This window comes from Emys orbicularis, chromosome 1, assembly GCF_028017835.1.
Source record: "Emys orbicularis isolate rEmyOrb1 chromosome 1, rEmyOrb1.hap1, whole genome shotgun sequence".
Taxonomy (NCBI): Eukaryota; Metazoa; Chordata; order Testudines; family Emydidae; genus Emys; species Emys orbicularis.
This window is the reverse complement of record NC_088683.1, coordinates 209383043-209406999: the sequence shown is the minus strand read 5'-3', so window position 1 is coordinate 209406999 and position 23957 is coordinate 209383043. Positions and strand designations below refer to the sequence as shown.

General features: G+C 40.9%; 1 protein-coding gene across 3 annotated transcripts in view; it reads right to left on the bottom strand.

The window, feature by feature from the left end:
• The window catches only part of PKNOX1 (PBX/knotted 1 homeobox 1), a 64396-nt gene extending 49150 nt beyond the window's left edge, over positions 1–15246 (bottom strand). For 2 of the 3 annotated variants that reach the window (XM_065399674.1, XM_065399906.1), the window contains exons 1-2: positions 15176–15237; positions 4091–4343 (exon numbers count right to left, since the gene is read on the bottom strand). The gene's annotated coding sequence lies outside the window, so the exon portion shown is untranslated. Of the gene's footprint in view, positions 1–4090; positions 4344–15175 lie in introns of all 3 variants that reach the window. The other variant, XM_065399754.1, reaches the window with a different exon arrangement.
• Between the last annotated feature and the right edge of the window lie 8711 nt (positions 15247–23957).

Genomic DNA, 23957 nt, shown 5'->3' with positions numbered 1-23957 from the left:
TGATTCTTTAATACACAGTTGTGATTTAAAATAAAACTATGTATTCACTTATTCAAGACTCCATATTTCTAATCATAAAGCAATTTTTCTAAAATTTAGCTAGAATGAAAAAAGAAACGCCAAATCCAAATTTTGAAAACTGAATTGGAAATGGTTGGATTTGAGATCTAGAACTTCAGTTGTGTTCAGTGTAGAACCAATACCTCAAAGGGCCAGTTTTTTATTCCTGGGATAAACTATAATGAGGACACAGTGGCTCATAGTACTTTCTCCCTTATCCACCAAAGCCCCACCTCCCCCAAGCAGCTGAACACCCCTTGTTTTCTGCAACTCTACACTGTTCTCTATAAATAATTAACAATGAAATCATCATTACAGGTAAATCATATCATTAGGGTGAACGGGGTTTGTGGAGAGAGATCCTGTGGCCTCAGTACTGCAATTGCAGGCAGTATATCTGGGGATTACTACATTTGTAGATAAATCTCTGATAATTTTCATATGACTTTACATTGTGTCTCTTCATATAACCTTGTAGTGGGTCTACCCACGTGTGACCTCTGTTTTCATGAAACTTTGTATCAAAGCCTCATATAGAAACCTTGTATTGATGAGCCTTGGTATATGGAAACTTTGTATCAAAGCCTCATGTAGAAACTTTGCATTGCCCTCGGTATAATGTTATAGCCCCTAAGGAGAGAATAAGATAGAAGAAAAATGTCTTTTTGCTAGCAGTAGAACAAGATCTTTCCCCCCCACACACCACTCTTAATCAATTGTCCTATTGAATGAACGAGGTGTGAATGAGGAAGGCATGGAAGGCAGCACCTCCAGACAGCCTCAACCTTTGGAGAGGGGCTGGGAGCCAGACAAGCAGACATATTGACAGCCTCGGGGGTTAGAAGCAAGCACCTTCTTTTGGAAACACCCTCTTTGCAGCATTGGGACAACACCCAGAAGAAAGCAGCACAAAGGACCAATGGACACAGACACAGATTTTGAATCTGGTATAGATTTGCATGAGAGGGAAGCTGCTATAAAAGTGAGGTGTCTTGCAGAGGACCCCGGGTCTCGTCTTGTCAACATGGGAGCATCGATCCGGATCGGCAGAAGCCCGGCTCCACCCCTTCCCCCATCTAACTCACCTGGCCAGTGCAGTTAAGGGGAGCAACTAACTGGTAACAACAACAAGACGGAGTGTGCGTGTGTGTGTGTGTGTGTGTGAGAGAGAGAGTGAGAGAGAGTGTACTATATATATATACTATGCATATGATACAATGTTAATTAATACATGCATTACTAATAAATGTGGCGTTTTGCCTTTTTCCCCCTGAAAAGATCCTGTGCAGTACTTTAAGTACAACACATTAGCTTTATGAATGTTATCGGTACATGTTATATGTATTGTTGTGGGCTAGGGATTGTATTCTACTCTATGGGGGAGGGTTAACACTGATCCTCTAGGAATTAAAAACAGTCCCTTGACCCTCCCTCATGTAAGACACCAAGTGTAAGCAGAGAAAGGTGCTTAAGGAGGACAGGACCTAGGTGGAAGGGTGCTACTGAAGTGTGGAGACTGGATGGGAAAGGATGCTGTGGGAGGAAATTGTGTTAGTCTGGATGGGAGGGAATCACATGGGGTTGTCGTTGTGCAGTCCTCCCCATGAAGATACTTGAGGCATTAGCAGACCACTATGTTTTCCTCCAGAAGACATCAGATGAGAAAATGATGGAGGGAGGGTTGGAGGAGGTTTGCATGTGCTGTCCTCTTAAGGATCTTTTTGGAGATAAAGGGAGTGGGGGGGAGAGGAGACTGGAGTGCCACAGGAAATCATGGGGCCTCCATAGGTTGGGACAGTGTGAAGCCTGGGTTTGAGTCTAATATTGCTGAGATTTTTTTAAAACTAATTTTATTCCTCATGTAGTCCTAGAAATAGGGCAAGATTTAAAGAGGGTAAAAAGAGGGAAGGTATGAGCACTCATATAGAACAGATTTAGCTGTTGAGAAGAAAATTAATGGAACCAAAGGACATAAAGAGAAGAAATTCTTTAATTGCCTAAACACCAATGCTAGGACCCTGGTAATAAAAGGAATTGCTCATTTTTTTAGCATAAATTCAGTCTGGTTGTTATTACTGAAACCTGGTGGTGATTAGAATGTTAAAATCAATGGTTACACCCTATTTAAAAAGGATAAAGTGGGCAAAAGGGGAGAGGGAGTGGCACTCTATGTCAAAAATAACATTACCTGTTTCTGAATCACTGACAACTTAGAATAAAATGATCCTGAATATTTATGGATCAATGTCCTAACAGATAAAGCACAAGATGGGGTATTAGTTGGTGTCTACTACAGACCAGCAAAACACACTAGGGAACAGGATGACCAGCTCCTTACACACTTACCTATAATATATAGGGGGAAATGCTACATGATCATGGAGGACTTCAATTTGAGTGACATATTCTGGATGTCTCATGCTGCCAGCAATAAAATATCCTTGGATTTCTAAATAGTATAGATGACAATTTCCTAATTCAAGAAGTGTTGCATCCAACATGGGGGAAACTCTATATAAGACCTCATCTTAACATATAAAAAGGAGCTGGTCACAGAACTAAAAATTAATGGTAGCTAAGCTACAAGTGATCATGACTTGATTATTCTGTTTGCACACTAAATATGTAAAGTCCAGACCAGTAATATATATACGTGGTACTTTAAAAGGGCTAATTTCACAAAATTTAACACACTTATACCCAAGTCAGGTGGGAGGAGGAATTTAATCAGAAAAATGTGAATGATAATTGGGAATCATTTAGAACACCATACTAAATGCCCAAAATCTCACAACTGAGGAAGAATACCATATTAGTTTAAAAAAAAAAAAAAAAATCTACCTGGTAGAGGAAGTGAAGGCACACACACACATATATATTATATAAAAATGGAAAAAAGGAGAAGTTGGCAGTAGTTAATATAAATCAGAAGCTATGCATAGTATAATATTGATAAGGAAAGCAAAGGGATACAAGAAGATATCTATGACCGGAAGAGTTAAGGACAGTATGGAGTTTTTTAAAGTGTATTAGCAACAACAAGAATCCTAACAATAGTATTGGCCCATTACTAGATGAAAATGGTAGATTTATCAGTAGTAATGCAGAAAAGGCAGAGGTGTTCAATATATATTTTTGTTCTGTATATAGGGGAAAAAAAGATGAGGTAGTTATATCATATGATAACATTCTTTCCATTCCACTAGTATCTCAGGAGGATGTTAAACAGCAGCTACTGAAGTTGGACACTTAAATCAGCAGGCCCACGTAACTTGTATCCAAGAGTTTTAAAAGAACTGGCTGAGGAGCTCACTGGACCGTTAATGTTGATTTTCAGTAAGTATTGGAACACTGAAGAAGTTCCAGAATACTGGAAGAAAGCTAATGTTGTTCCAATATTTTAAAATAGTAAACAGGATTACCCATGTAATTATAGACCTCTCAGCCTGACATTGATCCAGGGCAACATAATGGATCAGCTGATATGGGTCTTGATTAATAAAGAATTAAAGAAGGGTAATCAATGTAAATCAACATGGATTTATGGAAAATAGATCCTGTCAAACTAACGTGGTATTTTTTTTGATGATACTACGAGTTTGGTTGATAAAGGTGTGTTGAAGTCATGTACTTAGAATTCTGTAATGCATTTGTCTTGGTATTACATGACATTTTGATTAAGAAACTAGAATGACATAAAATTAACATGGCATACATTAAATGGATTAAAAGCTGGCTAGCTGATAGGTCACAAGTAGGTGTATTTCTCATGGGGTCCTGCAGGGATTGTTTTTTAGCCCTATGCTATTTAACACTTTTATCAGTGATCTGGAAGAAAATAAAATCACCACTGATAAAGTTTGTAGATGACACAAAAATTAGAGGAGTGATAAATAATGAAGAGGACAGGTCACTGATACAGAGTGATCTGGATCCCTTGGTAAACTGGGCGCAAGCAAACAATGTGCATTTTAATACAGCTAAATATAAATGTATACAACTAGGAACAAAGAATGTAGGCCATACTTACAGGAGGGGGATTCTATCCTGAGAAGCAGCAACTCTGAAAAAGAACTGGGGATCCTGGTGGATAATCACCATAACATGAGCTTCCAGTGAGATACTGTGGCCAAAAGGATTAATGCGATCCTCAGCTGCATGAACAGGGGAATCTTGAGCAGAAGTAGAGAGGTTATTTTACCTCATATATGGCACTGATGAGACTGCTGCTGGAATATTGTATCCAGTTCTGGTGTCCACAATTCAAAAAGGATGTTGATAAACTGGAAAGGGTTCAGAGAACCATGAGAATTATTAAAGGATTAGAAAATACCGTATGTGGTATAGTGATAGACTCAAGGAGCTCAATCTATTTTGCTTAACAAAGAGAAGGTTAAGGGGTGACTTGATTAGTCTGGAAGTACCTATAAGGGGAACAAATATGTGATAATGGGTTCTTCAATCTAGTTGGGAAAAGTATAACACAATCCAATAGCCAGAAGTTGAAGCTAGACAAATTCAGACTGGAAATAAGACCATTTTTTTAAAAACAGTGACAGTAATTTACCATTGGAACAATTTACAAGCATCATGGTGGCTCCTTTATCACTGGCAATTTTTAAAACAAGATTGGATTTTCTCTAAAAGCTGCACTCTAAGACAGCAGTTCTCAGCCAGGGGTCTGAGGCCCCTTGGGGGGCTCTGAGCAGATTTCAGGAGGTCTGCCAAGCAGGGTCAATGTTAGACTCTCTGGGGCCCAGGGCAGAAAGCCGAAGCCCCATCGTGCGGGGCTGAAGCCTAGGGCCCTGAACCTCGCCACCCACAGTTCAAGCCTTAGCAATTTAGCTTTGTGGGGCTCCTGCTTGCTACCCCCTAATGCTGGCCCTGTTTTTTATATGCAGAAAAACAGTTGTTGTGGCAGTGGTGGGCAGTGGAGTTTTTACAGCATGTTGTGGGGGAGGAGGCGGCCTCAGTTCTAAGGCGCATACTATACAGGCAGTCAGACTAGATGTTCACAATGGCCACGGAACCAATGAAAGCCAAAATGGAGACTATTTTAGCTTGATACGGTCAGAGAGAGTACAGTAACTTGGCAAGTGTAAAATACTGCATATCCCTATAGGTTAGGAAGTCAAAATCAAAGGCAGTTTGCTTTTGTCACCTGAAAAAGGCAAAGCACCACTGAGGTTTTGTGCTAAAAACCAAAACAAGGTAACCTGAGCCGAGGCCCAATTTTATAAAAGAAAGCACACAAAATAATATCCTAGCATCTTAATTGAAGAATTTACATTGCACACTCATTCTCTCAATGCCTACTTCATCTATTAAAAACACGAAGACCTGTGCACACCTTAACAGATGCATACATTAAAGATATTGTTTAGATCAATGAACTTACTAATGCAATAATACAGCAACATAGTGTACAAGAGTGTACTGTGTCACAGGGACTCACTCATTCCACTGCGGTTGCAGTGATTACTTGTCTCTGACTTACCTAAACACTACTGAGCATATACTACAGTTGTTCTGTGTTTGTTGTTTACAGGATAGCTAAAAATATTGTAATCTTTGTTTGTTTGAAGGATATTCATATGTGTCTATGGGATTCCCAGAGCATCAGCTTGCAAAAAGAGCTTGTCTACACAGGGAAATTGACTAGCATATCTAGAGCGGAATAACGATTCCACTATAGCTATGCTGGAGTGACTTTGCAGCATGGCCATTCTATTCCAGAGTGTCACTTTTATTCCATAATAGTATGCCCACACAGGGGAGTTATAACAGCATAGCTATAGCAGAGTAATTATTCTGCTATAGTGGAACAGTTATCTCGCTATAGCTATTCTAGTCAATTGCCCCATGTAGACAAGCCCTAATAAAGTCACTGGTATGATTTTCCATTACAGTAAGAGGAAAATTTGATTTTATATAACTTTTCCCTTGACTGCTTTGGGATCCAATCAAGCCACTACCCCACACAGACATGAAAAAGAGTGTAAGGCAAAGTTAAGGTTTGAGTGCATCTTATCTTTCAAGAATGTTAAGTTGGAAATCAATGTTGGAAATGTTAAGTTTCTCAAACAAGGCACCCAAACTCTGCCCATGAGGAGACAAAAGCTTATTTTCATTATTTCTTTGCATGTGGAGTGTTAAAGATATGCATTACATAACACTGGATTTATGTTTCATAGAGACATCTCCACTGTTACTTTGTTACTACATTAATCTTTGCTTTTTTCTTGTAAGTAATCTAATGTAATAATCTGGGCATGCTAAATCTGCATATGGATCATTTTGTGTCTAGTGACACTTGGCCACATGCCATCATAGAGACTGAGCCTATAAGGTACTGTGCATTTCACATGAAATGTTATGTGCCCTCAGCATTTGACGGGATTAGGTCCTTAATGATGAGTGAGTAAAGACTGCCTTCAATATACAGTTTGTCAAACCAGGAATTTGTAAAATTATTTTATATGTGCTACTTATGACTAACAATGTTGTGAAGTGGCACAACCATTGTATGATTAAATGAACCTTGTTTTTATGGTCACTGTTAAAATGAAGCTTTAGTATGGATGGATAAGGAAGTACAAGTTTTTAATTTTCTAAATGCATCACTATGAAGGCAGAATTAAACAAGTTAGGATGCCTCATTTAAGAAGCGCAACCTAACTCTGCATTTCCTTTTTTTGTTTTTACACTAGCATTCTTGAGGTAACATTCACTTAACCCAAATATATATGCCTGCAATCTCCATTTCACCTTAAAGGTTCTATTTTTTTTTTAAAAAAGAAACCTTAGGAAGGCTCCTTTTTCCTATGAACTGAAGTGGGTCCAAAAATTGGAAGGTCTCCTGGAGGTCTGGAGTGAATGCTAGCTGGGGCTGCTGGCTGCAAAGTCTCCAAATAACCAGTGTCCCCACGCCCATCTGGTGAAGAGAAGTCCTGTAACTCTACAAGGGTACTCAGAATCAGGGATCCTTTCCTGCAGAACACAACAGTTCCCTTCCTCTCAGCTTCCTACTGTACACAGGACTTGGGCTGTCCTCCTAAATTCTGCAGGAATGGTGGTGAGGAATAAAGTGGACTGGAAGGAGACCTGAAGTTCAGAAGTGGAGTAGGGGGAGGAAAAATCTCCTTATCCCTCCTTTTGCTCTCAAGGCCCCATGAAGGGGATCTCGGTCATAGGTGCCTCACTAGTCTCCAGGACCCATTTAGGGTTTCCTGGTAAATGAATTTTCCCTCACCTGCTCATGCCGGCTTCCTTATGCCATGAACCTTAGAAAGCTTGTGGCCTCCTGCCAGTGAACCTTGGGATGCTCATCACAGTCCCCTATTCCCACTGGCTTTAGCAGCTTCACTTGGCCTCCAATTAGCCAAATTAGGTTCATATGGGACTAACATATGCTGCTTTCTGAATGGGTAGTTATTCAATATTTTATTTTAGCCTCATAATTCAGTGTGGCCCATACACTATCTACTGCACTTCATCCAAAGCAGCACAGAATAAAGAATTATTAATTTCTTAAAGGTTTTTCTGTGGTGCTCTCAATGTAATACCTTAGTTCTTTACAAACATTAATGAATTTATCTTCACAATATCCCTGTGAGATTAGATATTATCCTCATTTTAGACATGAGGAACTAAGGGACAGAGACCCATGACAAAAATGTCAGAAGTGTCTACTAATTCTGGGTGCCCAACTTGAGAAGCCCAAGACCTGGTTTTTCAAAGTACTTAGTATTGTATAGCAATGAATAAACTCAGACTGGAGCTACCATTGTCATCACTTGTAATCATGAGTGCTTCACACTTCTGCAAATTTGGCCCAAGATGTCTCTTGTTGGGCACCCAGAAAACAAAGCATACACAATAAGCATCTAACTGTGAAAATGTTGGGTTTAGTAACTTCCAGAATCACAGAGGAACTATGTTCCAGAGGCAGGGATAGAATCCAATTCTCTAGTGAAGCATTCAATTGTCTTAACCACAAAACCACCATTTGCTTGTCCTGCAGTCCCCTGCCTTATTCACAGCACACCTTCCAACTTCTGCAACAAATGAAGCAAGGGTCCTAAAGACCATAGCCTCATTCACTACAAAACCCAGATGCTTCTCTAGAGCACAGTCCTTGTGTGCACTGAATAAGTCAGAAGTCCAGTAGGTTTGGGATGGTTATATCCACAGCACAGTCCTCCTCCACGAGATAATGGAGTAACCAGCAGCAGTAGAAAACTATGTGGACCTGCTACTAGAGGGAGATTAGACAAATTCTGGCAGTGGCTTTCACAACTATTTTGTAGCTAGCAAAGGAATGTTGAATCAAGAATAATGGGTTTAATTCCAATGTGCTGTAATGGTTAGAGCATCTTCTGCTCTTGTTCCCCCTAGCCTCTCCCTATCCCCTTCTGCTCCCATCCACAGCTCTTGGCCCATCCCTCCCCTGATGCCTCCACACCCAACTCCTGTCCCGCTCCCTTATTCCCTCTGTTCCCATTAGTTCCTATCCCCCCCATTCCTTTCCCCCTCTTTTGTCCTATTGAATCTTGCCCCTGTTGCCCTCTCCTGACTCCTGTTCCCCTTCCACACCAGGTTCTTATCCTCATTACCAACCCTTCTGCTTTTTACCCTTCTGCATTTCACTCAGGCTGCTTCCTCCTTGCTCTTTTTGCAGTCTGAGCACCAGTAGGAGGAACACTGACAGGAGAGATACTCAGTTCCTGTGCCTTGCACCACAGTAGTATTGGGGTACGTCCAGACTACCCACCGAATCAGCAGGTAGTAATTGATCTATCGGGGATCGATGTATCACGTCTCGTCTAGACGCAATATATCTATCCCTGAACGCGCTCCTGTCGATTCTGGAACTCCACCAGGGCGAGCGGCGGTAGCGGAGTCGACGGGGGAGCCGCGGCTGTCGATCCCGCGCCGTGAGGACCCGAGGTAAGTCGAAATAAGATACGTCGACTTCAGCTACGCTATTCCCATAGCTGAAGTTGCGTATCTTACATCGACCACCCCCCCTCCCCCCCCAGTGTAGACCAGCCCTTAGTAACTGGGAGAAGCAATTACAGGGAAGGTCCTGCTCAGCCCCTATAGCCCTGGGATGCTGCATGCTCAGTGCAGATGGAATCTTCATGGAATTTAGCTGCCAAACTCTAACAAACTGCTAATCACATGTAAACGTTTTCCAGAGGCTTATAACTCAAATAAATGTGGGCAAGTTTTCACAAGGGCAGCCAAAAATATAATCCTGGCACAAATGCAATCACCCTATCAAATTTCAAGTCTCTGCATCCATGTCCCTCAAAACAAAGGCTGTAAGATTTTGTTTTTTAATTGGCAAAATGTATTTTTCCCTAACCTCATTCTCAGAAATCTTTGAACTGTTTTAGCTGAAACTTTCCAAAATAATTCAGTTTAAGACAGCCCAAATGGTTTACGTTTGCCGAAGTTAAAAGCAACTGAAAACAGGATTTTATAATGGAGAGTGTCAGGCAACCTTACTATAGGCACTGCTACCTTCATCACTTAGAATATACACCTCTACCTCGATATAACGCTGTCCTTGGGAGACAAAAAATCTTACCATGTTATACGTGAAACCGTGTTATATCGAACTTGCTTTGATCCACCGGAGTGCACAGCCCCGCCCCCCAGAAGCACTGCTTTACTGCGTTATATCCGAATTCATGTTATATCGGGTCGCGTTATATCGGGGTAGAGGTGTATATGAATTTAGTGGTTATGAACTGACTGACCTGGAAACATAAGTTCTCACTCCTCTATATTCTATACACACACATATTATGTACTTAAGTTCCAACTCCTGTTTCAGAATCCCCCATGTTTCTTATATAGGACATATATTTGAGAGAACAAAAACTAAGCCTGTATTACTGTTTTCCCTACTCTTTAGTCCATTGTTTTTAACTCTAAAGTAAGTAAGCGGAGAGGGCCTAGCCCACTGTGACTACCCCCAAAACTCACCATATCCTCAAAAAGGGCAGAGAAATTATCCTGAAAGCCCACAAATACAGGTTTAACCTGCTGGCAGTGTAATTCATTTTTATTTTATTCCACTAGAAGTAAATCACCATATCCCTTTTATTATCAGCAGTAGGAACTGCAGAAGATGGGGAGTTCCACCAGACAGAGACAGAGAATGCCACTCTAAGGGCAGTATATGACTATTTCTTAAACTGGTCATTCTATCCCCAGTTGTCAAGATCTGCTTTACAAAGCCTGGAATGTAGACCCAACTATTACATATTTTTGATGAAGTATTTTACTCAGTTATCAGTTGAGTCTTTACTAAAAGCTTCACCAGTAAGAGACAAATGAGGAATAGCAAGGGTTTTTTGTTTTTTAATACAGCAGCACAAAATAATACATTAATTTAAACACGGCTTATTACTGCTGATGCACACCATTGAATTTTAAGAGTTGGGTTTTTTATAAATTGTTTAGAAAATTCACTCTTTAAATCAGTGATACTGAGATTAAGGCTCGGGAGCCACAAGTGGCTTCTTAATGCGTCTCCTGAGGCTCTTTGCAGCACATGATATTAAAACAGTATGATTTAATTATTAACCAATCAGAATGCTTTTACTAGGTTATTAAACAATTGTAGTTGATAAAATAATAATACCTGGTCAGTCATTTTGCTGTGAAAATAATTCTATATGTATAGAAAATGAAACAATGAATTCACACTACTGTGGCTCTTTGAGTAATGTTGATCGCTACTATGGCTCCTGAACCACTGAGGTCGGAGTATCACTGCTTTAAATTATGTACTAATACTAAGTTGTTGACATACTCTTTCTATTATAACACAGAACTGACACACAGATTGTAAGAGAACAAGAAAGACTGTCTCAAGAAACAACAATCTGAGACCTAGCTAAACTCTCAACTTGAAAACCCTTCCCTCCCTCCTTCCCATACAGTACCCAGCGAAGTCCAGGGTTATTTAAATTAGATTTTTGATTGTACTTTGCCACTTGGAACTGAAATGAATACTTAGAATAACCAACAACTACTCTATCCTAGATCACATATTTATCATATCAAACAAGTGGTCCACAAACTTGTTCTGTACATGCAAGGAGGAAGAACACATGTATGCAAAGCAGAAGATGTAGGTTTTATTTCCAGTTCTAACACAGGGCGACCTTGGACATGTCACTTACCTCAAGTTATGTCTTCATTAGCACTTTTGTCAGTCAGGGATGTGGGGGGAAAAAAACAAACACATCCTAACCAACATAAGTTACCCCGACAGAAGCACCAGTGTGCACAGCACTATGTCGGCAGGAGATGCTCTCCTGCTGACATAGCTACTGCCACTTGTTGGGGATGATTTAATTATGCCAACAGAAGAACTCTCTCCTGTCAGCATAAAGCAGCTACATGGGAGACCGTATACCGACGCAGCTGCCTCAATACAGCTGTGCTGCTGTAAGGTCTCTAGTATAGACGTAGCCTCATTATCACCATTCTACAGAGGAAGAAACTAAGTTATTACTATTTACTTACCGCGCAGGATTGTTTTGAGGCTTATTTAGCTAAAATTTGACATGGTCAGATGAAGGTTGCCTTGTATTTTCTCCCCTCCCCCACTTTCATTCTGGGCTACCAATGCTCCATGCTTATGACATCAGAATCACTTCCATGATCGTGAAGTGTGAGATCACAAATAACGAATGCCTCAAAGGAGTACCCAGGCCTCTATAACTATATTTGACATGGACAATAATACAAACAACAAAAATCTAAAAGTTAAGCCTTTTACTATAAAGAAAATGAATGTAAGCCAACAACCTGTATGCCAAATTGGACTTTCCAAGTGTGTATCACAATTTCCATTGTAACACACCACACAGAGTTCTTAAACTTCCATAAAGCATACAGCAAATGGTAACTAAATACTGTTCTAGTTCAGCAGAGCACTTAAAGCAAGTGAGTAATAAATAAATATCTATTTCACAGATGAAAGGCAGCAGGTATAATTAACCCCACTTTACAAATGGAGAAACAGGCGAAGTGGCTTGCCCAAAGTCACTCAACAGGTCAGTGATAGAACCAGAAATAGAACTGCAGCTCTCCTGAGTTCCACTCTAGTGCTATATCCTCTACACCACACTGCCAGTGAAGTCAATGAAACTATTCACATGCTTAAAGTATGTCCTTAAGTGATTTACTAAATTAAGAACTTGTCATAAAGTTTACATTTTGACGTTGACATTTGTGTCCTTTATTATAAATCAGGGCAGGGGACTATCTAAAATTGAAAGTATTCATGGTGACAGACTAAACTGAAGATATGTTTGGAACACAAACTGAGCATTGAAATTATTCTCATTGTAACAAAAAATAAAGAAGCACTAATTTTGTAACAAAAAATAAAGAAGCACTAAATACTAAGCTATAGTAAAAACAAAGAAACTCAAAAGACACACTGTTCTATATCACCAAATAAATGTGATTTGTTATTTGTCTCATTTCTCAGATATTTTCAATAATTTAAGACAGTTCATTATAACTTTTTGTACTTACTAATTTATAAATATACACATTTTTTGCAATTTTTGGCAGAGGTATTAAGAAAATGTGTCCACAATATATTTTTATTATCTGCTACCCTGGAGATTGTGGGTTTGGATCAGGAAATTTCTGATGCTCCAGCAGTCATTAGTTTTCTGGCCTGCAATATAATCTGAGAGATTAAAGTATCCTGTATACACAATTAACATTCTTGAAATACATTTTAGGGCTTGTACACACACACACAGACACACACACACAAATTGTATCACTTTGACTATACATGTATAGTTAAAGAGGTACAACACCCCTATGTGGACCCAGTTATGCCAGTACAAAGGTGCTTTATATTAATATAGCTATTCTCATATAGGTATTGTTTATTTCCAATCCCGTATAACTAGGGGTCCAACTAATATAACTCCTTCAAGTTAAAACAAAACAAAACCCGTAACTGAATTAGGTATACCAGTACAAAAACTGAGTATAGACCAAACATTGGAAATGAGAGCAAGATCATGGACTTTAGAATAAGCAAGCAGTGATAACTGTGTACAAGAAAGCTTTTTAAAAAAATAAAGTTTTAAATAGGACATTTTAAATTAGATGAGCCTTTCATAATAAAGTAAATTGACCTTCAAAAAAGAAAAAAACCCTCTGTGATTTCCAAGTTCTCCAAAGAAGTCTACAAACTAAGCCAAAATGTGTTTCATGCTCTCTACTCCAGTAAGATATTTAAAGGAACAGACATCAGAGTCCAAGTAGGGTCAAGGGAAAAAAATTAAAAAATAAGTTTTGCCTGGATTGCTCTATGTGGGAAAAATAGTTTATTATGTAGCACAACATTCCTAATTCATAAGGCTATCAAAATAAACCTGGACCTCACTTTCCCCCCTGAAACCACACATCAGCTACATTTCTGTAAATGACTGGGACAAAAAGAGGACATTAATTGAAAGATGCATACAAAGCCAAAAACAGCAATAGCATCTCCAAGAGTGTTGGAAATATTAGCTGCTGGGACACCATTGTACAGATGAAAAATAACCTTAAAAAATATAAATAAAGCATGACATGCAGAGAAACACATAGTATAAATGTTAACCAGTGAAGTTTTAATTGGTGAGCTCTGGGTGATATCTACTGGTACATAGGACACACATTTCCATAGACTCAGGATGCGTGGCTAATTGAGGAAATATTTCAGGATAGATAAAATGGGGTACCGATATTATTACTATGTATATGTAGTACAACAGTGGCCAAAGGCCCCAGTCAAGTTTTGGGGCCAAATTGTTCTAGGTGCTGTGCAAACATGTAGGAAGTCATGCTCCATGCCTCAAATTGCTTATAATATAAACTGAAACAAGCTGCAACAACTATAACGTAGCAGGTCAGTTTAGCAGAGCTAATAAGACCAGCCACTGCCTAGCTTAGCTATGAGCACAACTTGTAATTTCTGAGTCATTTCAAAGGCATCATGCTGCCAGACCACTATTCATTAACTGGCTGATTTCTTGTGGGAGTCAAGGAAAATGGGGAATTCAAGATGGGATTTGAGGAGGGCTGTGAACTATACAGTGGGTATCTTTGTTGTTTATGTGGGGGCCTAATAACCCATTCCTGCAAGCCAGGTCTATTGGTGTCAAGCTCAGGGGTTTAGACTGTAGGCTCCTTGGGGCAGGAACCCAGGTCAGCTTTTCTAGCCTGTACAGTGGTGAAGCAGCGTGGTGCTGATGGCGGCCGGGGCCACAGACTAGATGATCTCCTGGGCTCTCCTGGCTTGAAAAACTGTAACTCAAACTCTCAGTGCCCAACAATAACCTGGGCTATCGGCAAACGGTGCCCGGCAGCAGCATGGCGCTGCCCGCGGCAGGCGGCTCACACCCCGGCCCGGCGGGGAGGTCAGGGCTCGGCGGGGACGTGGCCGAGGGTTTAACACCACGCGGAGGCGCGTGTGCCCGGGCAGGCGGCGAGCAGAGACGCAGGCAGCTGCTCTTTTCTCTCACCCAGGGACTGCCACGGGCCAGGCTAGGCCACAGCGGCAGCGACCGCCCCACCTCCCAGCCTGCGGGGGGGGGGGGGGGGGGAAGAGCAGTGCCCCCGCCCCAAAGCCCGGCAGCAGCTCCCCCGCCCGAAACCCCGCGCCATCGGAATCTTTGCAAAGGCCCTTTAAATATCCCCCCCTCCCGTCGCCCTCGCGGCACAAACAGCTGTTCCCCGTCCCCTTCCCTCGCGCCGCCTCCCTCTCCCTCCTCGGCGCGCGCGCGCGCGCCGCCTCCCTCGCGCTTCCACAAAGGCAACGGTTAGTCGGCAGCTGTTCCAGAAATTTCCTCGCTCCCCCCTCCCCTCCCCGCGCCTGTCCGCCGCCGCCCCTATCCACCCCCCCTCCCAGGTTGGATATAGCGCGGGTGCCCCCCTCCCCGCTGCTCCGTGTGGCGGGCTCTCGCTCCCCCCGCCATCCCCGGTCTGCTTGTGTGTCTGGGCCCGGCCGCCCAGCGGCGGCGGGCGCGCCGTGATGGATGGATGGCTGGGAGCGGGTTTGAGTGACAGCGCTTACCTGGGTGCCAATCTTCGTCACACTGACAAGCGGCTGCAGCAATCGGGACCCGCACCGCCGCGACACGCGTCACCGCGCACACACGCACCCGGCCAATCGCTGTCGGCGCCACACTATACGACAGCACGCTGCGCATCACGCCTCATCAATATTCACCAAGGGGGCGGGGCGAGCGCCGGCGCAGGGCACGCCCACCACTACGCTCGCCGGAGCGAGTGGGCTGGGCGAGCCGTACGGCTCCTCCTCACGCCGGCGTGCCGCCACACGTCCGTAATGAATACTCATAAGGGGGCGGGGCGAGCGCAGTCTCTGCTACGCCCCCTTCCCCGCCTCTTCTGTGTTGTCGGGGTGAGAGGGAGGTGAAACCAATTCCCAAGGGCGGGGGGAGGGGGGACGGAGATACCAAGTGAAGCGGGGCGGGGGCGGAGGAGCCGCCTTCTCAGGCAGCTGCATCAGCGCCTGCTACAGCTGTTGTCCCCTATGGTTCTGCCCTGAGCTGGCGAGGGAGGCCTGGCATTTGGCGCCCCTACTTTGCTGCCCCCAGGCTCTCAAATGCCCCTGCTGCTAGGGCGCCCCTCCCTCCAGTCCCTGGCAGGTGTGGTGCCCCCAGGCCCCCTTGTGTGTGTGGCTTGTGTCCCAGTCGCTCCCCTGTCCCCTTCCCCCCCCCCCTCGCTGCGCAAGGCCCTGTGCTTGCCCCCCATGTAGCCAGCCCATCGCCAGGGCCTCGCTGCCCACGGTCAGGGATGCAAATAAAATAAAGGCAGGGGGCGAGGGGGAGCAGCAGCCTGGGAATGGCAGAGCCTGTTGGTGTTACACAAATGGGCACTGCTGCACTCTGCCATAGCCTTCTGCAGAGCCAGGCCAAGGGACGAGCCTTGGCCAGCTGAGCTGGTGAAATTGGCAGCAGGCTAGCTGAGTGTCTATGCAATACACAGGCCTGTCCCATATCCCCTAAGCATGACCCCACTTCTCCCCATCTATCAAAACCCTGCTCTGTCCCCACCTGCAGTTTTTCTCTCTGGAATCTGGTCACCCTACACCTACCATCACCACCTAGCCAGTCACATATTGTCATTTTAGCTGCCTTCTTGCCTGAGGAGGCCTACAAGGCCTGGTCTACACCAAAAACTTAGGTAGCCCTAACTACATTGCTCAGGGCTGTGAAAAACTTCATATCCTGTGCAACATAGGTCAACCTAACCCCCACTGTAGACGCAGCTAGGTCAACGGAAGAATTCTTCCATTGACCTAGCTACCGCCTCTCGGAGACGTGGATGAACTACATCAAGGAAAGACCCCTTCTTCTGGTGTAGGAAGTGTCTACATTACAGCACCATTGCTGTGCAAGTGTGGTGTAGTGTAGACAATACCCCAAGTGAACTCCCTCTCTTGCCACTTCTCTGTACATTCAGATCCATGTGGAGTTAGAGACTATGAATGTGATAAAGAATAAGTCTGGCAGAAACAGTAAGGGGGAAATGAGTATTGCCAACCCCAAGTTTTCAAAAATCAGGTGACAACACTCATAATATTGTCTGAAAAATCATAAGATTTTAATAATAATAATAATACATTTTGTATTTTTTATTTGCCTTCTGGCTTTTGAGCCTTTAGGGTTCACGGCAAGCTTTACTCTGCAACCAGTGGGGCTAGAAACTTCCTCTTTTTAAAATGAAAGCTGACTCCACAAGATAAAGCTTTAAGAAAACCACCAAAATATCAAGAGACTTGCATTAACATTTCAAGGGTTGGCAACAGTGAAAGGAGAAAACAAGGAAAAAGAAAAACGTAGAAAATGAATTAGAGGAAAGAATATGCATTCTTTTCTCTCTCCACACCTAGCTGCCAAACAATCATGTGCTCCCCCTTCCCAACACCACAAAGAGTCCAGGACAGGGGGAACGATATAACAAAGGGTAGAGGAGAGCCACGGTGGAGTGCTCTTGCACTCTGTAGAGTTCCATAGCTGTGAGAGTACATAATATAAACCAATGGTGATATTGATGTGCAAATCTCCTTTTTTGACTTAGAAAACATACAAAGTGAATACAAAAACTTTTTTGAATAAAATGGTTGTCACAGTTCAGGGCAACTGCACCTGTATTCCCCCTCCTTGGTCCAGCAAGGGAACCCATTCTAGGCTCTCAGCTCCAGGCTCCGCAGTTGCCAATTCTCTTGGGTAGAGACCTGTGTCTCTCTCCCTTCTGACTGGGGTATTTCCAGGCTGAACAGTTGCCTGCCTCCACTGTGTTATACCCCAAAAGATAGACTGCCTTGGCAGGCCTGCTTTGCTGCTCTGCTCAGAGACAGTAGACAGTGTAATTACCCACAGTTATAAGTTACCACACAGCTCTTTCTAAGCAAGCACTTTTATTCTTAGGCTAAAAGCACTACAGTCAAATCATATTAAAAACAATAAAAGAACCTACACTCATGCTAGTAAGCTTACCAGAGATCACCCTGCCCCAACAAGGCTCTGACTGGTGATTAGTCCTTCAAACCCCTCCAGTTCATAATAGTTTTCTCTCAGAACTTGCTCCCATATCTAAAAGGGCCTCAGTGGACCAAAGACTTTCCAACCCTTCCCTAAGGATTGGGGCCCCACTTGACCCTTCCCTAAGGATTGGGGCCTCACTTGGAGCAGAGGTCTGTCCGTTTGCTGGATCAGAATGAAGCACTTGAGTCACTTTAGCTCAGGCTATTTAACCAAAAATCTTTTCTTTGTTGGACAATTCCCTGGATAATTCAGTTTGAACTAGTATAGGCAAGTCTCTCTCCAGGTGGTGGTAGCTCTCTGAAGGTGTTACAAAATGAGTTAATTTGCCCAATCACGTCCCCCCACCCCACCCCCGAACTCCCACTGTTCTTAGTTCCTGGAGGGCTGTGGTCCCCTTCCCCCCACAGAAATACATACAATCCCTTAAGAGTGCATAAACTTTTGCATTTTTAATCCAATGAATTTTTAAAATACTTAAACTTAATTTGATAAGGTTTAATTTAATTCAATAAGGTTTGCCCAGGATATTGTCCTAGCTGTCACAGTGTTTAATGCTTGCAATTACAATTTGTAAAAAGCTTAAAATGACTGGCAATACTAAAGTCTTGCAGTTACAAGTAATTAAATACCAAGGTTCTCATACTAATTTTAACTTTTTTTCATACTGCACATATTGAGTACAAACTGTATGTGTAGTTCTGAGAACAGAATTGCGCTTATTATCTATTAAGGCTACCTTTAATAACTTAAGCCCCAGTACTGTAAACACTTATGCATATGCTTAATTTTACTACCATGAGCAACCCTAAGGATTTTAATGAGACTCCTCATGATTGTAAAGTCAGGCATCTGCATAAGTGTTTGCAGGCTCAGGACTCAAGTTATTAAAGGTAGCCTTAATAGACAACAAGCCCAATTCTGTTCTCAAAGATATACATACAACTACAATTTTCTGAAATAGGACTTGTACAGTTGTATCTGAGGGCAAAACAGGATCCTGTATATACACAGTACACCTGTTAAGGTTACTGTGACATCCTTAACTTTTGCAATTCCTAAGTTCTGATTGTTAAAACTGTATGCATAGTATCATATTGATGTAAGTTTTGTACCTAACATATTCAAACAGAAAAAAGGAAACATTTCATTTGACAATAGTCTTTATTATGTACTTTGAAGCTTTTTGATATTTAAGCATTAAAAGCTATGTTTTTAAAGTGGTGTTGGGATGGGTTACTGTGTATGTGGAAATCACTAATGTGCATAACATTATACTGAATAAAACTTTAGTTCCAATGATCAGGTTGGCATAACATTGGCATAATAGTGTTTCGCACAGGTTTCCATTACAATGATGTCAGTTTCTTTAAGTGCTGAGCTTTAACAAAGGAAGGGTTCAACTGCTGCTCTCTTTTGTTACTAATGGGAAAAAAACAGTTAAATAATAAGAGAACTATGTTAACAATTTTGATGTCCTATGGCTATTTGGAGTGCATCCAGAAAAGCAGCCCTTGTATGTCTGTCCATGTATGCTGAACATTCATATAGTCTACTAGAGTTTTACATGGCATAGTAACAGTAGTGAAAAAAACTTGTGGGACTCATTGTACAATAGATGTGGGACTCATGTTAATACTAATAATAATCTATTTAAGTTAATATTAATGATTTAACTGAGTCTAAGTAGATATTAAGTCCATGAATACAGTATAACTCAGTTGATAACATTCCCTCTAGGCAAAAATGTTAAGAGATCATGTTCCACAGCAGGCTTTGGGCTCATATCAAATGCTGGCACTGCAGTGCAGTACGTCTCAAAGGGAATTCTGCACACTGATCAAGATGTAATTCTTTGGATGAGATATCACACAGTGGTTTCATTTACCCATCTCTGTTCAGAGAAAAAGTAAAGACCTCAAGGCATTTCCCAAAAAGAGAAAGGAATAAATCCTATCTCCTGTTTGGCATTCCTTCTCTCATTAAAACAAGTTCTAATTTCCAGGGCTGTACGTTAGCTGAATCACTGGCTGCATAATAGTTATTCCATCTGTTTATACAGTTGAGTCATTGCATTACCTGGTATCGAATGCGTTATTTGGAAAGAATGTTAGGCTATCTTGAGTATATATATATATATATATATATATATATATATATATATATATATATATATATATATATATATATATATATATATATATATATATATATATATATATATATATATTCCATTCTATATGTTCTCCAATACTTTGACACCTTTCACTCCCGTTTTAACGTTTTAACAAATGGCTGAAAAGTTAGCTGATAGTACCAGCACAACAAATACAGCAGAGTGAATAGTATTACAAAAATACCCCAAAACAATGCTATATTGCCTTCCTACCTGCAACACTCTTTGCTGCAGGAATTTAATGGTAATGGAGCTAAATTATTTCATAACTCAGTACATTTATTTTCCATTTGAGATATCATAAACAAATTATGTAGACAGAGTTTGAGGGGAAATTATCTGTTTTTTATTGGTGCCAAGGAATTGTGGCTATTTGGTCACTTGATTGCAAAGTTTCTTCCAAAATATAAACTGTTTGAAAAGACACAGTAAATTTTAAACCTAAATTTTATCTTTTTTTTTTTTGAAAGGGGGGCAGGGAAGGAAGGGGGCCCTTATATGTATCAAAACACTTTTTTGATTTAAATATAAAAATTAAATGAGAACATTTTATTTAACTGTTACCCTGTAGTGTTTCAAATGCAAACAACATTGTTCTAGTCCAGGGGTAGGCAACCTATGGTACGTTTGCCGAAGGTGGCACGCGAGCTGATTTTCAGTGGCACTCACACTGCCCGGGTCCTGGCCACCAGTCCGGGGAGCTCTGCATTTTAATTTAATTTTAAATGAAGCTTCTTAAACATTTTAAAAACCTTATTTACTTTACATACAACAATAGTTTAGTTATATATTATAGACTTATAGAAAGAGACCTTCTAAAAACGTTAACATGTATGACTGGCACGCAAAACCTTAAATTAGAGTGAATAAATGAAGACTCGGCACACCACTTCTGAAAGGTTGCCGACCCCTGTTCTAGTCAGTGCATGAGAACCTGAGAATGAAACTGACTAGAAATAAAAATAAAACCAGTCTACTTTCACTTTCCAATAAATGGGCCAGATCTATCTCCCAAATCTAAAGTCAGTGGAAAGACTCCTGTTGGCTTCAACGGGAGATGGATTGGGTCCCAAGTGAAATGCAATGCAAAGCAAAAAGAAAACAAACATCAGAGATTCTCAAACTAAGGTCCACAGAACACTTGCTTATGGTCCATGGAGACCTGTCTTTACTCTTCATTTCCAGCTGCTTTTACAGGTCTCCAGGGTTTTTATAGCATAGAAGAACTGGGAGGCTTTCCAAAAGCAGCTGGGAATGAGGTGAAGGAGCCAGCCAGCCAGCCACCCCGCCTCTGCTGTATAAATGGAACAGGAGAGGAACCAAGAGTTACGCTTAGCATCTAGAATAAAAAATGGGAGCGGAGTGACCAGGGGAGCAGAAGAAAAGAAAACAAGGCAGCTGGGTGGTATGTCCAAAAGACCAGGTAGCTGCTGGAGATAATGTCCAGGAGAAAAGAGAATCAAGCTGTGGGAAAATGTATGCAGAGGAACAGGAGGTCTACATAACAAGCAAGCATGTGCAGTGAAAGAAACGTAAAAGATGGCAAGACAGTAGAGAAGCATGAACAGAGAGAAACAGAACAAATGGGAGGGGAAAAATGAAAGGAACAGGAAAAGAAGAGAATATATTAACTTTTAAAAAAAGACACAATGCATTGCATTAAGGCAGTTAAAATACATACATATTTTCCTGATAATACTGCTCAATACAAGCAACTGCTGTAGTTCCCAGAGTGATATTATGTGACTAAAAATGCATGAGGAGTTTTATTACGAGGAATCTCCATTAAGATATGGTCTATACTATCAAAATATTTGAGAATTCCAGGAATAGTAAAAAGTAAACAATATTTTAAAAATTCTCTTTTAATAAAGTAAAGTGTTGTTAGTACCAGTGATAAGGATATTTTAATACAGCGTACTTTTATGTTGATTGTGTGCCTTTTATAAATCTCAATATACTTAACTATACACTTAAATATCACACTGAGCTGTGTCCAGAATTCAAATATTAGTGTCATCACCTGAAGTACTTTCAATGAGTGTTAGGAATACTATTATATGTGACTTTATTGCCTTTACATAGACTACAAGAGCCCTCTGAGCTACCATAAATTAACTTTTCAGAACTGTAACCAGGCACACCCTATAAAACATTCTGAAATATCAGAAGTTACACCAATGAAATACCCTCTTCGTATGTGCTTTCTGATGTTATCCACAGTAAAGATTTCACATGTCCAATTCAGCTTTCTGTCTCAAGGGTCTGTTTCACATATTCCTGCTTTATGAGCAATACCACTGAACACTGTCAGACTCATTCACTTTTTGCCATGCTGCCCCCTGCAAATTAAAATGTCTGCTCACAAAAATGAGCATGCTTGTATTTCCCATATATTTTTGATATCAGAAGATTGAAACAAACCCACTTATTGTCTATTTCAGTGTGATATCATTCAGATAAATGTACTCTGTATGCCTATTTGAAAGTTCAATCAATTCTCAACATTTTCTTTCTTTAATTAAAAAAACCTAGAAAATTAAATGCAAAAAGTCACATTAATTCTGTATTATGGTGGACATTTTTAAGCCCATAAGAGTCAGGAAGTTCAATGTAAAAGGTAAAAGTCAACTGTAATTTGACCATATTGTTTATTTTATATGTTAATCCTTAGAACAATGGCATGGTTCACACTGCCAACCAAATAAATATATTGATTATTATATACAGTCTCCAGAGGCACAAAGTACCACAATTTTATAACATGAAAGTGTACACAAGACACCACAGGTGCACAATGGTGCTCAATTATAGCTGCTATAGAAACCATAAAAACTTTACATTTTTGGTTTAAAAAGTTCACCAATAACATTTTACCATTTATTTAACATTTATTTAGTATAAATAATCTGGTTAGAAGATATTTAGAAACTGAAAATATTGTGCGGGTGAAAACATGTAATGACTACATAAGTTCCAGATACTCCCCTAGTGGGAAGTATTGTGGTGGGACATTATTGGGGTAGTTAAAAGAGAGAAAGGTTTCAAAATGCATGCTTTGGTCCAGGCTTTTCCACTGTCCAGTCTCTCCTCATCATCCCTATTGCTGATAATGGTTTTCTTAGTGGGAATATCACAACTGTAGTCACTGCCAGAATCCATTGGCTCAAAATTACTCTCTGAGTCAGAGCTTAATGCCATTATAAGATCTGTAACAGCTGCAGCAGTAATACATCTGAAAGTCATTTGAAAATTTCATAATGAATAAAAAGTTATTCATCACACAGATGTATATATTATATATGAACCCTACTACCTATTCAGTTACACTTACAGTAACCCGCTCCCCTTTGTATACTATAAACCTCCCTAGCTGCAGTATGACACCTAAAATTTACTATATGGTGTAGCAATAATAATATTACCTAACCTATTCTACCTATTTTGAACAAAAGATAGGATGTTGAAAAAAGAGAAGGGGAATAGAAAGCTATAAAAATTCATAATGCAAAAGTGAACTATTAACAGCATGAGACTGAGTGAATAATATAGTGAAAAAATAAGGTGACTATTGAGAAACAATGAAAAATATGGACTTTAAATATACAGTTATGAGGTTTTGTTAAGATCTCCAGGGATCCCAATGCCCCCAGCCTGCAATCTGATACCCGATAACACAGCCAAGATTTGAAAAATAAAAACTCAGTATAATAATGAAATGGGTGGGGCAGGTTAGGGTAGAGAAAGGGAAGCTATGAGTAACTATGAAGATTTTAGAAAATAATAAAAAGGGATCAACAAATGTAAACACAATCCATGGAAGGAAATGTATACATGTCCACCAATTATGAGCTCAGTCCTGCAGGATGCTAAATTCCTCATACAAGGTGCTGAAAACCCTTAACTTGGGAGTTCAAGTTGCTCAACAACTCAGCATCTTGCAGGATTGGGCCCTACGTGGGCTGAAAAACACCAGAAAATGTTATTCTGTATTTATCTAAACAGTAAAAATGAATCAGACAAGAAACACTTTCACCATAAAAACTATGTAGTGACAAGGCAAAATCCTGGCACCACTGAAGCCATTAACTTCAACGGGGCCAGAATTTCAC